We start from the raw sequence: 23011 nt of genomic DNA on the forward strand, positions 1-23011 counted from the left end.
TGGGTCCTGGTATATTGTGAAAATCCTGTACACGCCTGACAGAGTCATGTTACTCTGTGACACCTTGTGCACTCGTGGCTCTGTCCTGAGACACTGTTAATACTTGTTTAGACCAGTCAGGATGCTGATTCATTGCAAAACTCTGCACACAATTGTCAGGGTCTTGACACACTATGAACCCCTGTATACACCTGGCCGAGTCCTTCTACACTGTAAAAACCTGAGCATACTTGGCACCGTTCTGCTATACTGTGAACCCTGTACACAACTTGCAGGAACCTGATACATGTGCAAATCACTGTACAGTCCTTGGAGTGCCTTGAATCTGAAATCCTTTGTATACCTGGCAGGGTGCTGATTCACTTTGAAATTCTGTACCCACCTGGCAGGCTTTTGATACATGTGAAAACCTGCACACACCTGGCAAGGTCCCGATACACCGTGGATGACTGTTACACCTGGCAGCATCCTGACATAATGTGAATCCCTATACATACCTGTCAGTGTCCCCATACTCTGCGTATCATTGTTTACAGCTCGAAGGATCCTGATACACTACGAAATCCTTTGCACTCCTGGCAGGATCCTGATAAACTGCGAAATCCAGTACACCTCTGGCAGAATCCAGATACTTAGTGAAGACCTGTACCCTCCTGGCTAGATGCTGATATACTGTGAAACGCTCTGCCCACCTGGCAAGTTCCTGATACAGTGTCAAACCTTGTACAGGCCTGGCAGGGTTATGCGGCACTGTCAAACCTTATAGAAACCTGGCAGGATCCCGATGCACTGTGAAAATCTGTACACACCAAGCAGATCCTTACGCTCTGTGAATCGTTGTATACACTTGGCAGGATCCTGTAAACTCCTTGCAGGATCCTGATACGCCATGAAACCCTGTACACAAGTGGCACGGTTCTGTTACACGGGGAAACCATGTACATTTCTGGCAAGGTCCTGATACAATGTGAAACCATGTGCACGCCCAGTAAAAACTTTTTACCTTGTACAATGCTGTTTACCTGTCCATTTCTTTATACAGTGTGAAACCGTGTACACACATTGCAGGAGCCTAATAACTGCAACCCTGATCATACCTGGCAGGATCCTGATACATTTGAAAGCCTATGCAATCCTGGCAGGATCTTGATCCGCTGTGAAACCCTGTATGCTCCCAGTACTATTCAGGTTCTCTATGAAACCTTGCACACACCTTCCAGGTTCCTGATACACTGTGAATCCCTGTTCAGACCTGGCAGGATCCTGATACATTGTGAAACTCTCTGAACACCTGGCAGTATCATGATACACTGTGAAAACCTGTGCACACTTGGCAGGGTCGGTTAGAGTGTGATACCTGTGCTCATCTGGCAGGGTCTCGATGCTCCCGGTATCCCTGTACACAGCTGGCAGTATCCTGATGCACTGTGAAACCTTGTCTATATCTGGAAAGTTCCTGATACACTGTGAAACACTCTACATTCCTTGCAGTAACTTACAAAGTTTTGCATCCCTGAACATACCTGACAGGGTCATGAACATTGGGAAATCCTGCACACGACTGGTATGATCCTGATAAACTGTGCAACCTCGTACAAACTTGGCAGGATCCTGATACATGGTGAACCAATGTACACCTGGCAGGATTATGATAAACTGTGAAACTCTGTACTCACCTGTCAGGAAATATATACATTGTGAAATCCGGTACACATCTGTCAGAGTCCTAATATACTGCGAATACTGTGCACACTTGGCAGTGTCCCAAAACACTGTGAAACCCTGTACACTTCTGGCAGGTTTCCGTTACACAGTGAAATCTGGAATGCACCTGGAGGGGTCCTGTTATTCTGGAAAACCCTGTATACACCTGGGACCGTCACAATACATAGCAAAACCCTCTGAATACCTGGCAGAATATTTTACATTGTGAAACCATGTACACACCCGACAGTACCCAGGTAAATTGTGAATCCTATTCAGACCTGGCAGGATGCTGATGCACTGTGAAAGCCTCTAAATACCTGACAGGTTCCTGATGCACTGTGAAAACCTGTACACACCTCACAAGGTCTGGTTACAGTGTGAGACCTGTACTCACCTGGCAGGTTCCTGATACATTGGGAAACCCTGTACACTCTTTGCAGAAACTTGATACACCATGAAACCCTATAAACACCTGACAGGATCCCAACACTCTGTAAAACCATGCACTGATCTGATAGATTCCTGATAAGCTCTGAAACCCTATATACACCTGGCAGGTTTCCGATACACTCTTAAAGCCTATACATGTCAGGCAAGTTCCTGATAGACTGAAACCCTGTACATGTCTGGCAGGATCCTGTTATATACTGTGAAACCATTTGCACACCTTGCAGGGTCCTGATATATTGTAAATACCTGTACCAACCTGGCAGGGTCATGTTACAATGTGTAACCCTATACACACCTGGCAGAGTCCTGATACACTGTGAGACCCCGTACAGAGCTGGCAGGGTCCTGATACTCTTTGAAACACGGTACATAACTATTAGCGTCCCGGCGTAATGTGAAACTCTGTGCACTCTTTGCCGAATCCTGATACACCGTGAAATACTCTAAACACGTAGCGGGATCCTGATACACTGTGAAGCCCTGTAAACTCTTTGCAGGGTCCTAATACACCGTGAAAGCCTGAACACAGCTGGCAGGATCTTGATACACTTCAAAGATTACTTCTTTGCATCGAGGACATGATTACAACTATATTTTGGGACTGTCATATTTTGATGCTGCTCTTTGTCTGGGATTTTGGAGGAAGTTCATTGAAAAACATTGAGTCTATTCAACGGACACAATCCATTCACCTCAAATGTTCTCCATGTACCTTATCTCACCTGTATTACTGTATCCTTTCTGTGAGTTTAACCAACTTTCATCCATGTGTTCATCTGGACCACTCCGTTGATAATGAGTCACATATTCTACACCTCTCTGGAGTGAAGATATTTCACCTGAATGACCTTCAGGATTTATTGCTGACCCTGTTCATTTCCAGATGGACACCTACACTCTTCATATACTTTGTAAATCATCAATTATATTAATACAATAAAATACTTTTATGATGAGAACCTCACCCTTAACACTTCTGCAGTGGGATGGAAGTCCTGGCCTATTCAGTGTCGCTTGCTGAACACAACCTTCCACGTGTTTTGGGATGTGGTGGCTTGTTTTTTTCTATCCCTGTCATGCTTATTATATGGAAATGAGAACATTACTGAAAGGTTTGGCCTAATAACAGCGAATTAATCTGTGGTGGTCGTCTCATTCATCTGTTGCCCTTGTCTGACCAAACTGAACGTACAGTCTAAATAATCGGGTGAATTGTGGCAGTACCTCTTCGACAAGGTGTACATAGCTGCCATTGTGTTCCCACGGTGGATGGATTGAATATTGAAGGTGATACAAGTGGTCCCAATCCAACATTTGCTCTAATCCAAACAAACGGAGAGAATTCCATTAACACACCTGGGCTTTCAGTTTGTAGATAGACTTTGGGAGACATGAGGTGAGACCTGTGAGAATTTGTAAGATAATGTCTGTTATAAGACACATTATAAAGCTAGCAGGGTATATATGACCTTCATAGAAATCTCGATGACCAAAACTTACGACCTTGTATTCTTTCTCGACCTTCCTTCACTTAAAAAGTGACGTTTTCATGCATGGACGTTTAACTTCTGCACAAATCTGTACTGTGTCTGTGCACTAAATGCAACGTTTTGCTGTCTTTTGTGAAAAGAGATTAATATTTTTTGTTTTCCTTCATTGTTAATCTAACTAACATGGAGAACTAATTTCTGTCTGTAACAATTGAAGATGTTCAACAGAAATAAAAGGAGACACTCCGTGTCCAAACTGAAACACCGTAAGTGAACACAATGCTAATATAGGAGAAGGTGAAGATTTTCCAGTTGGTTGGTAGGCGCACTGAGCTAACGGTTGTTTCCACTGTCCGAAGTAGTAAACCTGTAGAACATGAACTGCTAGCAAGAGGCCGAGACCATGAAAATTGGAGACAGAAACATCTCTGGAGAGTACTGGGAAAAAATCCGACCTGATTAGTTGTTCCTCAGCAGCTTTTCTCCCCGAAAATCTAACACTGGAACTTTACGAGCACTGAACAGTGTCTCCAGAATTGGAAAATCAGCAATGGTATAAAAGATGGTTTATGACTGGGCCACTGGGAAAACATACACAGAGTTCCAATTTGTATTCAGTTTTAAATTCCAGGATTTGAACATAACTAATTGTACGATAAACCTGAGTAAGCTGATACTGAATCAGTATCTTTGGGAATATTCTGGGAGAGCTCTGGAAGAACCCAGAGGGATTGCTGTTTATATTTGATGGTTTGGATGGATTCAAAGACAGTATTGATTTTTCTGACAGTCGAAGAAATGCGGAACCTCAGTTCATGTGCACTATTCCCGAAAGCTGTTGTGAAATGTCTGACATTGTGTATAGTTTAATCCAGCACAAGCTGCTACCAGGATCTTCAGTGCTCGTGTCTACCGCATTGCATTTATTTGAATAGGCTGAGGTCAGCATCTGGGCTGAAATCCTGGGAATTGTTGCTCATGAACGGAAGGTATACTTTACGAGGTTTTTTTTAAAGATCAGACGCTGGCAGCAGCTGTTTACAAATATGTAGAGGAGAACGAGATTCTGTACACAATGTGCTACAGCCCTTCGTGCTGCTGGATCCTCGGTCTGTCACTGGGATCCTTCTTCACACAAAGAGACAAGAAAAAGCAGCAGGTTCCCAAGACCATTACCTAATATATTCCTACTATATTTACAACGTTCTGATAAACCATAGACGTCAGATTGAACCCGCCCCACCCGCCCCAAAACAAAACGTGTTTCTCAAGCTTGGTGAGCTAGCATTCTCTGTCGACTCCGAGAAGAAGTCTGTGTTTCGAAATGGAGGTTTCATTCTGTACCATCTGCTAACTTCCCAGTTCCTGTCTGGATTTGGAAGGAACTTTTGGAGAGACATGATTTGCACAGATGGTGTGTTACATATTCCCTCTCCCCATCATCTAAGAACTTGCAACGGTTTTGTACAATTCCTGACTCCTGACCCCGGGGTATTCAGAAATTGCTCAGTAAGGCCCACAGTAAGGAAGATAGGCGATTTCAAATATTCAAACGTTTAATTATTGGTCTGTCCTCACACAATCAGCTCTGAAAGAGTTTCTGTGCCAATTTCTTCATCAGTCAGTCTGCCATGTCATTGATTATGTGAAGGACATTGTTAAAGGGAATTTGGAAATACTAAGACTGGTTAAAAAAATTCTCCTGAATTCATTGCAATACCTGTTTGAGCCTCAGAATAAATCACTTACACGGAACTCAGTGAAATGTGTGGAAACATTTTCATGAAGTGACTTGCGATTGACCCCAACAGACTGTGTTGGCCTCTGTTTTGACATTGAATTCTGTGATTCAGTAAATTAACTTGATATTGAGAACTGCTACATTCAGTACGAAGGACTGCAGCGATTGGGAGACTTCCTTCACAAATGCTAACTGCTGAGGTAACTATCTATCTCTCAGCTTTGGCCAAATTGTTGACAAGCCATGGATTGTGCCTTTTTTTCCATAATGAAGGGAGTCTAAAACTTCAGTTGGATCAGAGAGAATCATTTTCAACACAATTTACCAGGAATGAAGATTTATGACAGATTTCATTAAGACTGAAGAATCCTTAATGGATTATTGTCAATATGATGGGATTTTAATTGGTTTTTAATGACTCTCCTGATCAACCAATGCAAGTCTTCAAAACTGGTGAAGTCAATAAGACTACACAGGAGAACGTAACACTACTCATGCCCCTCTGAATTGTATCTTCTACAATGTTAAGGAAAATTTTGTTATCATGTTTCCAAGAATGTATGTTTCATTGTGGCTTATTCTCATTATGGACCAGCATCAAATGCTTATATAACTGAAACAAAAAGAGTCATGGCTATATTTCAGGAACTTAATCTATCATCCATTTACTCTTTTCACCATTTTGTCAGAAGATTCTCCCAGGAGTCTATGTGTACATTTCTCCCTCCACCCTCGCTTCACCAAGAAGTGCTATATAGATTATCTGCATTAATATGCGATCAATCATTTGCTAAACATTGTCTCCAGTTTTATGATGCTATTTCTGTCTGGATGATTTGTGCTGATATTATGTTTGAATTAATAGTTATAGCTTCTGCAAAAACACCACTTTGTTTAGAGTCATAGAGATGTACAGCATGGAAATGGAGCCTTCGGAACAACCCTTCCATACCAACCAGATATCCCAAACCAATTAAGTTCCACCTGCCAGCACCCGGTCCATATCACTCCAAGCTCTTCTTATTCATATTCCCATCCAAATGCCTCTTTCGTATTGCAATTGTGGCAGCCTCCACCACCTCATCTAGCAGCTGACTTCATACACATACCGCCGTCTGTGTGAAAATGTTGCGTCTTAGGTCTCTTTTATATCTACCCGCTCTCAACCTAAACTTATGCCCTTTATTTCTGGATTCTCCGACCCCAGGGAAAAGACTTTGTCTATTTACCCAATCCAAGGCCCTCATAATTTTGTAAACCTCTCTAAGGTCACCCCTCAGCCTCCGACACTCCAGGGAAAGCAGCCCCAGCCTGCGCAGTCTCTTCTGATATGTCAAACCCTCCAAACCTGGCAACCTCCTTGTATATATCTTCTGAACCATTTCAAATTTCACAACATCTTTCCAATAGGAAGGAGAGCAGAAGTGCACGCAATGTTCCAACAGTGGTCTAACCAGTGTCCTGTACAGCCGCAGCATGGTCTCCCAACTCCTGTAGTCAATACACTGACCAATAAAATAAAGCATATAAAAAGCCTTCTTCACTATCAAATCTTCCTGCGACTCCACATTCAAATAGCTATGAACGTGCACTCCAAGGTCTCTTTGTTCAGCAACACCCCCTAGGACCTGAGTATTAAGTGCATAAATCCTGCTAATATTTGTTTTCCCAAAATGCAGCACCCCTTCATTTACCTGCATTAAACTCAACCTGCCACTTCTCAGTCCATTGGCCCATCGGATAAAGATACATTTGTAATCTGAGGTAACCCTCTTCGCTGTCCACTGCACTTCCAATTTTGGTGTCATTTGCAAACTTACTAACTGTACCTCTTATGCTCACATCCAAATCATTTATGTAAATGACAAAAAGTAGAGGAACCAGCGCCGATCCTTTTCCACATCACTGGTCACAGACCTCAAGTCTGAAAAACAATCCTCCACGACAACCATCTGTCTTCTACCTTTGATCCAATTATGTATCCAATTGGCTAGTTCTCCCTGTGTTCTGTGAGATCTAACCTTGTTTATCAATCTCCAAAGTGGAACCTTGTCGACCACCTTACTGAAGTCCATTGCGATCACATTTACCGCTCTGCCCTCATCAGTCCTCTTTGTTACTTCTTCCAAAAACTCAATCAAGTTTGTGAGACATGACTTCCCATTCCCATGTTTACTATTCCTAATCAGTCCTTGCCTTTCCAAATACATGTACATCCTGTCGTTCAGGATTCCCTCCAACAACTTGCCCAACACCGACGTCAGGCTCACTGATCTGTCGTTCCCTGGCTTGTCCTTAGTACCCTACATCATGTTAGAAAACCTCCAGTCTTTCGGCATCCCAACTGTGACAACTGATGATACAAATATCACAGCAAGAGTTCCAGCAATCACTTCTCTAGCTTCCTACAGAGTTCTAGGGTACACCTGATCAGGTCCTAGGGATTTATCCGCCTTTATGCGTTCCAAGACATGCAGCATTTCCTCCTCTCTCATTTGGACAATTTGCAAGGTGCTTCCATCTATCTACGTACAATCTATATTTTCCATATCCTTTTCCACATTAATACTGATGCAAAATATTCGTTTATTATCTCCCCCAGTTTCTGTGCCTCCACACAAAGGCCGCCTTTCTGATCTTTGAGGGGCCCTATACTCTCACTGGTTACCCTTTTGTCCTTAATGTTTTTGTAAAACCCCTTTGGATTTTCGTTAATTCTATTTGCCAATACTATCTCATGTCCGCATTTTGCCCTCCTGATTCCCCTCTTAAGTATACTCCTGCTGCCTTTATACTCTTCGAAGTTTCACTCGATCTTTCCTGTCGATACCTTACATGTTCTTCATTCTTTTTTCTTAACCAAACTCTGAATTTCTTTAGTCAGCTAGCATTCCCTATATCTACCATCCTTTCATTTCACTCTAACAGGAATATACTTTCTCTGGATTCTCGTTATCTCACTTCCGAAGGCTTCTCATGATCCAGCCATCCCTTTACCTAAGAACATCGGTGTCCAACCAGCTTTCCAAAGGTCTTGCCTACTGCTGCCAAAATTTGCCTTTCTGCAATTTAGAACTTCAACTTTTATATCTGGTCTATCCTTTCCCATAACTATTTTAGATCTAATACAATTATGTTCGCTGGCCCCAAAGTGCTCCACCACTGACACCTCAGTCACCTGCACTGCCTTATTTTCCAAGACTAGGTCAAGTTTTGCACCTTCATCTTTCACTTGCTTTCCCAATTGCATCAATTTTGTAAGTTGAGTTATCTGTCAAAATTCTCCAGCGACCGTGCCTCAGTAATTTATCTTTGGTGGTTTTGCTTTTATTCCTCTTGAGACACTTCCACAGATTTTTGTTGTGAATCCTCTAATTATATTTTATCCGCCACGTTGCTCTCATACTCCTGAATCCTATTTCTCTGTTTTCATCTCTATCTGTAATGCTATGGTCGAGGCCAGACCACGCAAAACATTCTTGAGCAGCCTGCCGACCTGCCTAGCTCCTTTTCCACCTATCTACTCCACCCTCTCCTCCTTGACCTATCACCTTCATCTCCTCCTCCACTCACCCATTGTACTCTATGCTACTCTCTCCCCACCCCAACCCTCCTCTAGCTTCTCTCTCCATGCTTCAGGCTCACTGCCGTTATTCCTGATGAAGGGCTTTTGCCCGAAACGTCGATTTCGCTGCTCGTTGGATGCTGCCTGAACTGCTGTGCTCTTCCAGCACCACTAATCCAGTATTTGCTTTCCAGCATCTGCAATAATTATTTTTACCCCATTCATTAGCAGCCAACCGAGGCTATAATGATATAATTTGTTTTGGTAAATGTGCAGTGAGAATTACCCAGATTAAGAAATCTCGGTTGACTGCTAGGTTTTGAAAGCGGACAGAATTTTTTTCACAAAGTTCACAATGAAACACAAAGAACCTTTACACAACTCAGTCTGTTTAAGCTAGACTTAATTAGGTAGTTCAAATATACGCAACAGTCCCAGTAAGCAAACCCCATTTTTTAAAAAAAGTTTTAAAATATGATAGATACTGACATGTTGAAGTTAGAAGAGTAAAGAGAGAGAGAGAGAGAGAGAAAGAGCCAGTCTGTTTCCACACAGCTGAACACCTAAATAGTTCTGAACCGGTTACTCAGCTAGAGAGGTAACTTCTAAAATATGACCATTTTTTTCCTGAAGACTCATCTGTTTACACATAGACAAACATACCTTTCAATATCCTTTAAATTCGGTGTCAAATTAATCTAATCAGAACCGGGAGTGGTTTATTACCCCTCTAAAGAAAACCATGAACGCAGGGGTCTAAGTCTCATTCGCAAAGACCACGAAAGATTATCAATATACACCACACAGTTGGGTTATTCAGCAATGACCTCATCAGTCTGTCACTGAAATGTGTCTGGAGTGTTTTCATACCACATGGCATGGCTTTGAATTGATATAGTCCATTAAAGCCGAAATTATCTTGACTCCCTCTGAGAAAGATATTTGCAAGTAAGTTCTGACCATGTCCAAATTAGAAATGCAAGTTGTTTGCCCCATTTTTTCGACACAGTCCTCCAACCGTGGAATTTAATATACATCAGTACGTGTAACTGCTTTGAATTTGCGATAGTCACACATAAACTCAGGCTATCATTGGACTTTGTCGCCATGATAATGGGTGAGCTCCAGTCACTTGAACTCACTTCAATTATGTCATCTTGGAGAATGCACTCTACCTCCTTCAGAACCCATGCTAATTTGAGAGGGATATGACTATAAGGAAGTTGCTTACACGGAACAGCATCTCCCATCCCGATATCATGCACCATTAGGTTAGTAGAACACAGAACGTAGAAAAATACACTCGATGTTGCACCGATCCAAACCCACCGAACCTACACTAACCCACTATCCTCCATATGCCGATCCAATGCCCGTTTAAATGCCCATTAAGAGGGAGAGTCCACCACTGCTACTGGCAGGGCATTCCATGAACGCACGACTCGCTGAGTAAAGAATCTACCCCAAATATCTGTCCTTTACCTACCAGCCCTTAATTTAAAGCTATGCCCCCTCGTAATAGCTGACTCCATACGTGGAAAAAGGTTCTCATGGTCAACCCTATCTAAACCCCTAATCATCTTGTACACTTCTATCAAGTCACCCCTAAATGTTCTTTTATCCAATGAAAACAGCCCCAAGTGCCTCAGCCTTTCCTCATACGATCTTCCTACCATACCAGGCAACATCCTGGTAAACCTCCTCTGCACCCGTTCCAGTGCCTCCACATTCTTCCTATAGTATGGCGACCAAAACTGCACACAATACTCCAGACGCGGCCGCACCAGAGTCTTATACAACTGCAACATGACCTCAGGACTCGGGTACTCAATTCCTCTACCAATAAAAGCCAGTACGCCATATGGCTTCTTCACAGCACTATTTACCTGGGTGGCAACTTTCAGAGATCTGTGTACATGTACACCAAGATCCCTCTGCTCATCCACACTACCAATTATCCGACCATTAGCCCAGTACCCCATCTTTTTGTTACTCATACCAAAGTGAATCACCTCACACTTACCCACATTGAACTCCATTTACCACCTTTCTGCCCAGCCCTGCAGCTTATCAATATCCCGCTGTTACATGCCACATCCCTCCTCACTGTCAACAACTCCACCGACATTCGAATCATTTGCAAACTTGCTCACCCAACTTCCTAGCTCCTCCACCAGGTCATTTATAAAAATGACAAACAGCAATGGTCCCAAAACAGATCCTTGCGATACACCGCTAGTAACTGCACTCCAAGATAAACCTTTACCATCAACTACTACCCTCTGTCTTCCAGCCAGCCAATTCCTAATCCAAACCTCCAACTCACCGTCAATACCATACCTCTGTATTTTTTGCAGTAGCCTACCGTGGGGAACCTTATCAAACGCCTTACTAAAATCCATATACACCACATTTACCGCTTTACCCACGTCCACCTCCTTAGTCACCTTCTCAAAGAATTCAATAAGGTTTGTGAGGCATGACCTGCACTTCACAAAACCATGCTGACAATCCTTGATGACATTATTCTTATCCAGGTGTTCATAAATCCTATCCCTTACAATTCTCTCTAAGACTTTGCCCTCAACAGAAGTGAGACTCACCGACCTATAGATACTAGGGTTATCCCTACTCCCCTTCTTGAACAAGTGAACCACATTTGCTATCCTCCATTCTTCTGGCACTATTCCTGTAGACCACAAGGACATAAAAATCAAGGCCAATGGCTCTACAATCTCCTCCCTTGCTTCCCAGAGAATCCTAGGATAAATGCCATCAAGCCCAGGGGACTTATCTATTTTCACCCTTTCACGAATTTCCAACAACTCTTCCCTACATACCTCAAAGCCGTCCATTCTAATTAATTGTGACTCAGTATTCACATCGGCAACAATGTCCTGTTCCTGAGTGAATACTGACGAAAACTATTCATTCAGTGTCTCCCCAAACTTTTCAGCCTCCACACGCGACTTCCCACTACTATCCATGACTGGACCTATTCCTACCCTAGTCATTCTTTTATTCCTGACAGACATATAAAAGCCTTTGGGTTTTCCCTCATGCTATCAACTAAGGATTTTTCATATCCCCTCCTTGCTGCTCTTAGCTCTTTCTTTAGATCCTTCCTGGCTACCTTATATCTCTCCATCCCCCCAAAATACCTTCACGCCTCATCTTTATATAGGCCGCCCTCTTCACTTTAACAAGGGATTCCAATTCCTGATTAAACCACGGCTCCCTCACACGACCCTTTCCCCCCTGCCTGACAGGTACATACTTATCAAGGACACTCAACAGTTGCTCCCTGAACAAGCTCCACATATCAATTGCGACCGTGTCTTGAACCCTAGTTTTCGAAGCCACGAATTCTAAGTCGTGTCTCATGGCATCATAATTTCCCTGCCCCCAGCAAAACTCTTGCCCTGCAGTGCACACTTACCCCTCTCCATCACGAGAGTAAAAGTCACCGAATTGTGGTCACTGTCCCCAAAATGTTAACCAACCTCCAATTCTAACACCTGGCCTGGTTCGTTACCCAGAACCAAATCCAGTATGGCCTCACCGCTTGTTGGCCTGTCGACATATTGTGTCAGGAAACCCTCCTGCACACATTGGACAAACACCGACCCATCTAACGAACTCGAGCTACAGCATTCCCAGTTAATATTATAAAGCTAAACCCCTCATAACAACCACCCTAGTACTTTCACTCTTCTCATGAATCATTCTCGCAATCCTTTCTTCTACGTCTCTAGGAATATTAGGAGGCCTGTAGAAAACTCCTAACAGGGTGACCTCACCTTTCCTATTCCTAACCTCAGCCCAAAATACCTCAGATGGCGAGTCTTCATCCATCCTTCTTTCCACCGCTGTAATATTATCTTTGACAAGCAATGCCACATCTCCCCCTCTTTTACACTCACCTTTGACCCTACAAAAACATTTAAAACCTGGAACCTGCAACTGCCAATCCCGTCCCTGTTCTACCCATGTCTCCGTTATAGTCACAACATCGAAATCCCAGGTACCAACCCACGCTGCAATTTCACCTAATTTATTTCGCATACTTCTTGCATTGAAGTATACACACTTCAAGCCACTCTCCTGTTTACAGGCACCCTCCCCTTTGAGATTGATGCCATATTCCTAACCTACCTACACTCCAGGTCCTGCCTTCTAAAGCTACAGTCTAGGTTCCGATGCCCCTGCAGAGTTAGTTTCAACACCCCCCCCCACCCCCGACAAGAGCACTAGCAAACCTCCTCCCAAGGATACTGGTGCCGCTCAGGTTCAGGTGCAGACCATCCTGTTTATAGAGGTCCCACCTTCCCCAGAAAGAACCCAGTTATCCAAAAACCGGAATCCCTCCCGCCTGCACCATCCCTGTTCCCACGCATTTAACTGTTCTCTATCCCTACTCCTCGACTCTCTATCACGTGGCACGGGTAACAAACCAGAGACAACAACTCTTTGTTCTAACTCTGAGCTTCCAACCTAGGTCCCTGAAAGCCTGCTTAACATCCTCAGCCCTCCTCCTGCCTATATCGTTGGTGCCAAAGTGGACCACGACTTCGGGCTGCTCCCCTCCCCCTTAAGGACCCGGAAAATAAGATCAGAGACGTCACGTACCCTTGCACCTGGGAGGCAACATACCAAACGTGAGTCTCTCTCGCCCCCACAAAATCGCCTATCTATGCCCCGAACTATCGAGTCCCAAATAACTATTGCTCTGCTCTTCTCCACCCTTCCCTTCTGAGCAATGGGGATAGGCTCCGTGCCAGTGGCCTGAACCCCATTGCTTACCCCTTGTAAGTCGTTCCCCCCACAAGTGTCCAAAACGGTATACTTGTTCTTGAGGGGAACGGCCGCAGGGGGTCTCTGCACTGGCTGCTTCCTCCCAGTCCCCCTCACTGTCACCCTCTCTGCAGTACTTACCAGTTTATTTCGGCATAAATCTCCCCATTTAATAGAAATAACTCTTTCAGGTCATTTTGATTTTCTTGTGGAAGGTATTTAATAATTTATCTCACTTTTTGAAACTTGTCCAATTTGAATTGAGGATTATCCTGTTCAGACTGCTCTGAACCTGGTTCCTCCTTCTGTGCTAAAATCATTAACACCTTCTCCTCTTACTTTCCTTCCCTATCAAAATACCTTTTCAGCACATTCACATGGCACACTCTATGAGATTTCTTCCTGTTTGGAATTCGACTCACTCAATTTCCTTTCAATTTGATAAGATCCACTTAACCTTGCATTTAAAAGCTCACTTGCTACTGGAAGTAACATCAATGCCTTATCCTCAATTGCAAAATTGCGAATTTATGACTTCTTATCCGCATCCTGTTTCATTCTACGCAGTGATACGTCTAAACGCTGCATCCAAGGAACAGGAAAAACGTCGATTCTCCTGCTCCTCGGATGCAGCCTGACCCTTTGTGCTTTCCCAGCACCACATAGTTGTCTCACATCTCCAGCATCTGCAGTACTCACTTTCACTTACTTTTAAAACCTGCCTAGCCGACCTTACAGCTCCATTAAAACTTTCTCTAAAATTTGACACATAGTACAAAGTAATGGTCTCTGAATTAGTATTTACTAATTTTTCCTTTAACAATATTAACGACCTCTTACTTTATGCCCAAACGGATTGAATTTTGTCCATTAATTCGGTGCATCTCTGATCGCAAGAAATGTAAATGGAACTCTCTTATCCCAATCATTTGGATAATCCTAACCATTAGCCCCCAACATGTATGATGCCATCTCTCTAGCTCTCCCTGTAATTCCTGATGGTAAGCAGTAAATTTGAATTGCTTTATTCCCAAATTATCCATAACCTCCTTGAACAGATTTGATGCGAATTTTGATCCTTGATTTGACTGGATCTCTATTGGTAGTCCGTGTCTCATGAAAACTTTAAGTAATTCTTCAGCAGCCCTTCTAGCTGTGATGTTGCATAATGAATTGCCTCTGGAAACCTATATGACAGGTTCATTAATGTAAAAAAACTTATTTCCAATTTTTTTCTTGAGATCGGGGACCTACGCAATCATACATGACACTTGAGAAAGGTTCCTCAAATTTGTGAATTTGTATTAAAAGTCCAGGTTTTATTATTGCCTGTGATTTTCCAATTAGCTGACATGGATGACACATGCAGCAAAATTCAATTGCATATTTGTGGTAGTCCAGGCCAGTAAAAATGTCGCTGTATTTTATCCTGTGTTTTCATCACCCGAACATGACCTCAACGTTGTAGTTCATGCGACCTACTTGCATCACGTCCTTTCTATACTCCACTAACAAAACAATTTCATGAATCTCTGCCCATTTCTCATCAGCTTGAATATGAGATGGTCTCTAATTTCTCATTAAGATAACATTTGCTAAATCATAACACACTGGAATGGATTCACTCTCTATCTCTGTAAATGTCTTTTGATACAATTGTTTTAAGTTCTCTTCTTTCCATCGTGTTTTGAGAAGGTTTGTATCTCAGGTTGTGGTTTTGGGTGTAATTTTGCTCGCTGAACTGGAAGGTTTGTTCTCAGACGTTTCGTCACCATGCTCGGTAATATCTTCAGTGAGCCTCCGAATGAAGCACTGGTGGCGAAGCCCGCTTTCCTTTTATGTTTAGTTTCCTGCAGTTGGTGATGTCATATCCTGTGGTGACACCATTTCTTATGATGATGTCATTTCTTGTTCTTTTTATCTGGGGTTGGTAAATGGTATCTAAATCAACGTATTTGTTGATGTAGTTATAGTTGGAATGTCATGTTTCCAGGAGTTATTGTATGTGTCTCTGTTTGACTTGTCCTAGGATAGATGCGTTGTCCCAGTCGAAGTGGTGTCGTTCCTATTCTGTATGTAAGGATATCAGTGAGAGTGGGTTATGTCTTTTTGTGGCGAAATGATGTTCATTCTTTTTGCTCTAATTCGATAAGCTTAGCAGAGCTAAATATACTTGCATCTTTATCCAGTTGCTCCTGATCTCTCCAAAGTATCTGACCAATAGACGTCTTGGATATAGCTTTGTCAGCTTCGTTATCTGTGACAGCTGATGTCTCCTGCTTCAACTTGTGATCTTGTGACCACATAATCAGGGAAAGTTCCAGAATACGCACCCTTCCTTTCTTCTGTTGCCTGAGTTTCCACTGACCTTTCAACTAGAGTAGGTGGCATGCCTGCCCGTGAATCAGCTGCATCTTTTCAAGGACAAATTGTATTTCTGGAGCTGAGAGTTTGTCCAGTACTCTTAAAACAAATTCCCCACTCTTCTCTGGATATTCTAACCTCACTTTACATAATACAGCGTCTTTTTTCCCTTACCAATTAATCCCTGTTACCAGAAACGTTTCCAGCAATAGTCACACAAGGGTACATACCTCCTCATGCTTCAGCATCACAGCCGGAGAGGATCCTGTGTCGCTTAATGTTGTAAACTCTTTACCTGCTCCTCTTGGCCTATCTGAATAATATTTACCGTTGCATGTATCGTTTTAATCAGATCTAGCTCTTCCTCCTTAATAAACCTCCGACTATCTTGTGTATCCTGCTCACGTTATACACATTCACTTGTGATTTTTGTTACTAGTTCAACAAAACTCCCAGGATTGTCTGGTATTGCTACATCTGACTTTCTCCTATCCCGCCAAACTGTGATTTTTTTTTGGTCCACCTCATTATAATGAAAACGCCAGAGCTTCTTTGTCATTTTGCACCACTCCCATCCCCACAAGACAAAGGGTTATGTTTAGCCTGTGAAAAGTTACCCTTATAGTCTTCACTGAGATCTATCTTTCCCTTTCCACGTGAGGGTTTCTCTTTGTCGCAACTCCCATCCCTCATGGACTGAAATTGATTCTGGAAGCGAAACCGAGTTTTATGGATTCGCTCATGATGGTCAGCTACTTCAGCTGCTAACCTTGCTGTTTTAACTGTCTACTCTTCCACCTGAGTTCCCATTGCTTCAGGCAGTGAATGTTTGAATTCCTCCAAAATAATTTCCTCTCTTAGGCCATCATCTGGTTGCTGCATTTTTGAAGCTGTTATCCATCTGAAATTACTCGGTTTGATCATTTTAAGTTCAATAAAGATTGGACCAAGGTCCCTCATTAGCTTCCTGAAACTTTGTCGATCGGCGTCTGGTACAAGCTCATATGCACTTAAAATGGCTTTTTTTCACCTCCTCATACTCCCCAAAAAGCTCCAGTGATCGGAATGCGAATACATCATTCGCCCTACATACAAGTTTCATTTGGATCAACGAAACACATGTTGCCACTGGCCACTGCATTTGTTTAACGATTTTTTCAAATGAGATGAACAAAATGCTTCCACATGCTTCTCATCAAAATTAGGCATTGCTTGAACACACTTAACCAGTTTCTCATTAGGCTTCTGACTACCATGGGCTTGCTCATCTTCCTCTATTCCTCACTCAGCTTACCTTTAACCTTTATCTCCGATCTTCTAAGCTGACTTTCCTCTTTAAGTGTTAGTTGTTGAAGTTCAAAACCTCTTTCTTTCTCTCCTGCTGCTTTCTCTCTCCTTTCCCTCTCTTCAGCTCCACTCGCTGTTTTCCTCTCTTTTGTTTTAATAGTCAATCAAACTGTTTCATTTTTGAAGCCCTTTCCTTAGATCTCACCTCTAATTCAACCGCTTCATTTGCAACCGAGTTATTGCCATTTTTACAGATTCTGATGATTTCTCCAGCAAATCCACATGCTGAGCTACCGCTGTAATTATCTCTCCTTTCTTCAGAAGCAGGCAATTCTAATTCCAGATTGGCTGCTTGCTAATTGCTGCAGCTTGGTCTAATTCACTTTTCGCAAAACTTCTAAAGTCACCGCGACTAAAACTTTTGGTGAATGAAAGAGCCATTAGAATCCCGAGCTTTGTCAAACAAACCATAACAACTCCCGAAATAAAGGCACATACCACTCGCTGTTTAAATTCCCGCAGAGCCCCAGATCTGTTATGGACTTGGCCAGGCTACTCAAAACAGTCTTGTGAAGGCAACACCGACGATAGGTTTGCTGGAGTACGTAAGCTAGGTTGACTGTTAGGTTTTAAAACAGACATAAATTTATTTTAAAAATTAGGCGATGAACCACAAAGAACAGATTAAAGAAACCCGACAGAGCTCAGTGAATCCAACCTAGATTTAATTAGAATGTTCCGAATATTCACAACAGTCCCAAAAAGCAACCCCCCTTAAAATTGTTTTATAAAATGGAACTGATGTTTTCAGGTTGAGGTTAGAAGGGCAGAGAGAGAGAACTTGTTTCCCCACAGCTGAAATCCGAACTAGTTTCGCACTGAGCTACACAGCTGGGGAGCGGACCAGTCCCCTTTCATTGTACCAGTCACTTCTGAAACATGACCATTTTGGCTTGAAGTCTCATCTGTTTATATTTAATCTCTGAACAGAACCAGTGTAATCAGAACCGGAAGCAATTTATTACCCCTCTGAAAAAAAAAAGAAAAACGTAGTATCCTTGAGTAAAGGGACAGCTTTCAGAAAGGAAAGGATCAGATTTGTGACAGTTTTTTTTTCTATTCTATCCTTTACCGTTTCATTTGGACTGACTTAGTTTCCTGTACCGCCTTCATTCACGAATTTTGAATTGTTTTATGCCTCCCTGTTTGCTCTTGCCAGGAGAACAGATGCCTTATACTGATTCAGCTGGAGTCTGTCCTCTCAGTATAGCTCCGTCCTGCCCAGTATTAATGGCAGCATCCTTTGATAAGACACCATTTATTCTATGCCACTTTTGCCACGTGTTGCTTTTTCTGAACTCAGTGCTGCTGAGTTTCCATGGTCTTCTGCAATTGTCATTTTCTCCCCAATTACCATGAAACTTTCCTTAACCTAACAGCAAATAATGAACATATTCGACTAAACTTTCATGTGTAGCTACAGTGAATTCTCTGTACATCTGCAATTGGACAAATCCTCTTTATTGCTCCATTCTATTCTGCTCTTCTGTTTAACACCCGGTAGCATTGTCTGCATTTAGAACATAGAAGAATACAGCGCAGTACAGGCCCTTCGGCCTTCGATGTTGCGCCGATCAAAGCCCACCTAACCTACACGAACCCACTATCCTCCATATACCTATCCAATGCCCGCTTAAATACCCATAAAGAGGGAGAGTCCACCACTGCTACTGGCAGGGCATTCCATGAACGCACGACTCGCTGAGTGAAGAACCTACCCCTAACATCAGTCCTATATCTACCCCCCCCTTAATTTAAAGCTATGCCCCCTTGTAAGAGCTGACTCCATACGAGGAAAAAGGTTCTCACTGTCAACCCTATCTAACCCCCTAATCATCTTGCACACCTCTATCAAGTCACCCCTAAACCTTCTTTTCTCCAATGAAAACAACCCCAAGTGCCTCAGCCTTTCCTCATAGGATCTTCCTACCATACCAGGCAACATCCTGGTAAACTTCCTCTGCACCCGTTCGTGCCTCCACATCCTTCCTATAGTATGGCGACCAAAACTGCACACAATATTCCAGATGCGGCCGCACCAGAGTCTTATACAACTGCAGCATGACCTCAGGACTACGGAACTCAATTCCTCTACCAATAAAAGCCAGCACGCCATATGACTTCTTCACTGCACTATTTACCTGGGTGGCAACTTTCAGAGATCTGAGTACATGGACACCAAGATCCCTCTGCTCTTCCACACTACCAAGTATCCGACCATTAGCCCAGTACCTCATCTATTTTTTTACTCTTACCAAAGTGAATCACCTCACACTTAGCTACATTGAACTCCATTTGCCACCTTTCTGCCCAGCTCTGCAGCTTATCTATATCCCGCTGTAACCTGCCACATCCTTCCTCACTGTCTACAACTCCTCCGACTTTCGTATCATCCGCAAACTTGCTCACCCAACCTTCTAACCCTTCCTCCAGGTCATTTATAAAAATGACAAACAGCAATGGTCCCAAAACAGATCCTTGTGGAACACCGCTAGTGACGGCACTCCAAGATGAACCTTTGCAATCAACTACTGCCCTCTGTCTTCTTCCAGCCAGCCAATTCCTAATCCAAACCTCCAACTCACCCTCAATGCCATATCTCTATTTTCTGCAGTAGCCGACCATGGGGGACCTTATCAAACGCCTTACTAAAATCCATATATACCACATCTACCGCTTTCCCCTCATCTACCTCCTTAGTCACGTTCTCAAAGAATTCAATAAGGTTTGTGAGGCACGACCTGCCCTTCACAAAACCATGCTGACTATCCTTGATCACATTATTCTTATCCAGATGTGCATAAATCCTAACCCTTACAATTCTCTCTAAGACTTTGCCCACAACAGAGAGAGACTCACTGGCCTATAGTTACTAGGATTATCCCGACTCCCCTTCTTGAACAAGGGAACCACGTTTGCTAGCCTCCAGTCCTCTGGCACTACTCCTGTAGACAAAGAGGACACAAACATCAAGGCCAATGGCTCTGCAATCTCCTCCCTTGCTTCCCAGAGAATACTAGGATAAATGCCATCAGGCCCAGGGGACTTATCTATTTTCAACTTTGCCAGAATTTCCAACACCTCTTCTCTACATATCTCAAAGCCATCCATTCTACTTATTCGTGCCTCAGTATTCATATCGACAACAATGTCCTGTTCCTGAGAGAATACTGACGAAAAGTATTCATTCAGTGCCTCCCCAATCTCTTCAGCCTCCACACGCAACTTCCATTACTATGCTTGATTGGACCTATTCCTACCCTCGTCATTCTTTTATTCCTAACATACCTATAGAAAGCCTTAGGTCTTACCCTAATCCTACCAACTAAGGACATTTCATGTCCCCTCCTTGCTGCTCTTAGCTCTCTCTTCAGGTCCTTCCGGGCTACCTTATAACTCTCAATCGCCCCTATTGAACCTTCACGCCTTGTCTTTACAAAGGCCGCCCTCTTCCATTTAACAAGGGATTCCAATTCCTTATTAAACCACGGCTCCCTCGCACGACCCTTTCCCCCCTGCCTGATAGGTACGTACTTATCAAGGACACTCAATAGTTGCTCCTTGAACAAGTTCCACATATCAATTACGCTCTTGCTTAGGAATCTACTTTTCCAATCCACACATCCTAAGTCATGCCTCACCGCATCATAATTTCCCTGCCCCCAGCTATAACTCTTGCCCTGTAGTACACACTTATCCCTCTCCATCACTAGAGTAAAAATCACCGAATTGTGGTCACTGTCCCCAAAGTGCTCACCCACCTCTAGTTCTAATACCTGGCCTGGTTCGTTACCCAGAACCAAATCCAGTATGGCCTCACCTCTTGTTGGCTTATCTTCATATTGTGTCAGGAAACTCTCCTGCACACATTGGACAAACACTGACCCATCGAACGAACTTGAGCTATAGCTTTCCCAATCAATATCAGGAAAGTTAAAGTCCCCCATAACAACCACCCTATTACTGTCACTCTTCTCCTGAATCATCTTCGCAATCCTTTCTTCAACCATTCTAGGACTATTAGGAGGCCTGTAAGAGACTCCTAACAGGGTGACCTCAACTCTCCTATTCCTAACCTCAACCCAAACTACCTCAGATGGCAAATCTTCGTCCATCTTCCTTTCCACCGATGTAATACTATCTTTGACAAGCAAAGCCACACACACCCCTCTTTTAACCCCACCTCTGACCCTACTAAAACATTTAAACCCTGGAACCTGCAACAGCCAATCCTGTCCCTGATCTAGCCATGTCTCCGTAATAGCCACAACATCGAAGTCCCACGCTGCAAGTTCACCTACCTTATTTCGTATACTTCTGGCATTAAAGTATACACACTTCAAGCCACTCTTCTGTTTACAGGCACCATCCTTTAAGATTGATGCCATATTCCTAACCTCCCTAGACTCCAGGTCCTGCACCCGAAAGCTACAGTCTGGGTTCCCATGCCCCTGCAGAGTTAGTTTAACCCCCCCAAGAGCACTAGCAAACCCCCCCCCCCCAAGGATACTGGTGCCCCTCAGGTTCAGGTGCAGACCATCCTGTTTATAGAGGTCCCACCTTCCCCAGAAAGTACCCCAGTTATCCAAGTACCAAAATCCCTCCCTCCTGCACCATCCCTGTCGCCACGCATTTAACTGTTCTCTCTCCCTATTCCTCGACTCTCTATCACGTGGCACGGGTAACAAACCAGAGACAACAACTCTTTGTTCTAACTGAGCTTCCAACCTAGCTCCCTAAAATCTGTCTAACATCCTCAGCACTCCTCCTACCTATGTCATTGGTGCCAATATGGACCACGACTTCAGGCTGCTCCCCCTCCCCTTTAAGGACCCGGAAAACACGATCAGAGACATCACGTACCCTTGCACCTGGGAGGCAACATACCAAACGTGAGTCTCTCTCGTTCCCACAAAACCGCCTATCTGTGCCCCGAACTATCGAGTCCCCAATTATTATTGCTCTGCTCTTCTCCCCCCTTCCCTTCTGAGTAGCGGGGACAGGCTCCGTGCCAGAGGCCTGAGCCCCGTCACTTACCCCTGGTAAGTTGTCCCCCCCACAAGTATCCAAAACGGTATACTTGTTCTTGATAGGAACGGGCGCAGGGGGTCCCTGCACTGGCTGCTTCCACCCAGTCCCCCTCACTGTCACCCATCTATCTATCATCTTTGGAGTTACTGCTTCCCTATAGCTCCGATCTATGACCCCCTCTGCCTCCCGAATGATCCGAAGTTCATCCAACTCCAGCTCCAGTTCCCGAACACGGTCTTGGAGGAGCTGGAGATGGGTGCACTTCCTGCAAGTGTAATCAGCAGGGACGTCCATGGCATACCTCACCTCATACATGTTGCAGGAGGAACATTGCACTGCCTTCACTGCCATCCCTCTAAAGCTAACCTTTATTTTAAAACAAAAATGGGTCTAAACAATACAACAAGCAAAATTCAGCACTTACCTACTTACCACAATGGATCTTATTATTAGGTTAGAGGAGGAGGGCGGGTGGGAGGCACTACCTCCGTAGTGCCTCGGGTTCTTCAGCTGCGCGCTTTT

At 43.5% G+C, this 23011-nt stretch overlaps 1 pseudogene; it reads left to right on the top strand.

The window, feature by feature from the left end:
• Positions 1–23011, top strand: part of LOC140468660 (NACHT, LRR and PYD domains-containing protein 3-like) — a 59759-nt pseudogene that overhangs the window by 27479 nt on the left and 9269 nt on the right.

Source organism: Chiloscyllium punctatum, chromosome 47, assembly GCF_047496795.1.
Source record: "Chiloscyllium punctatum isolate Juve2018m chromosome 47, sChiPun1.3, whole genome shotgun sequence".
NCBI classification, from domain to species: domain Eukaryota; kingdom Metazoa; phylum Chordata; class Chondrichthyes; order Orectolobiformes; family Hemiscylliidae; genus Chiloscyllium; species Chiloscyllium punctatum.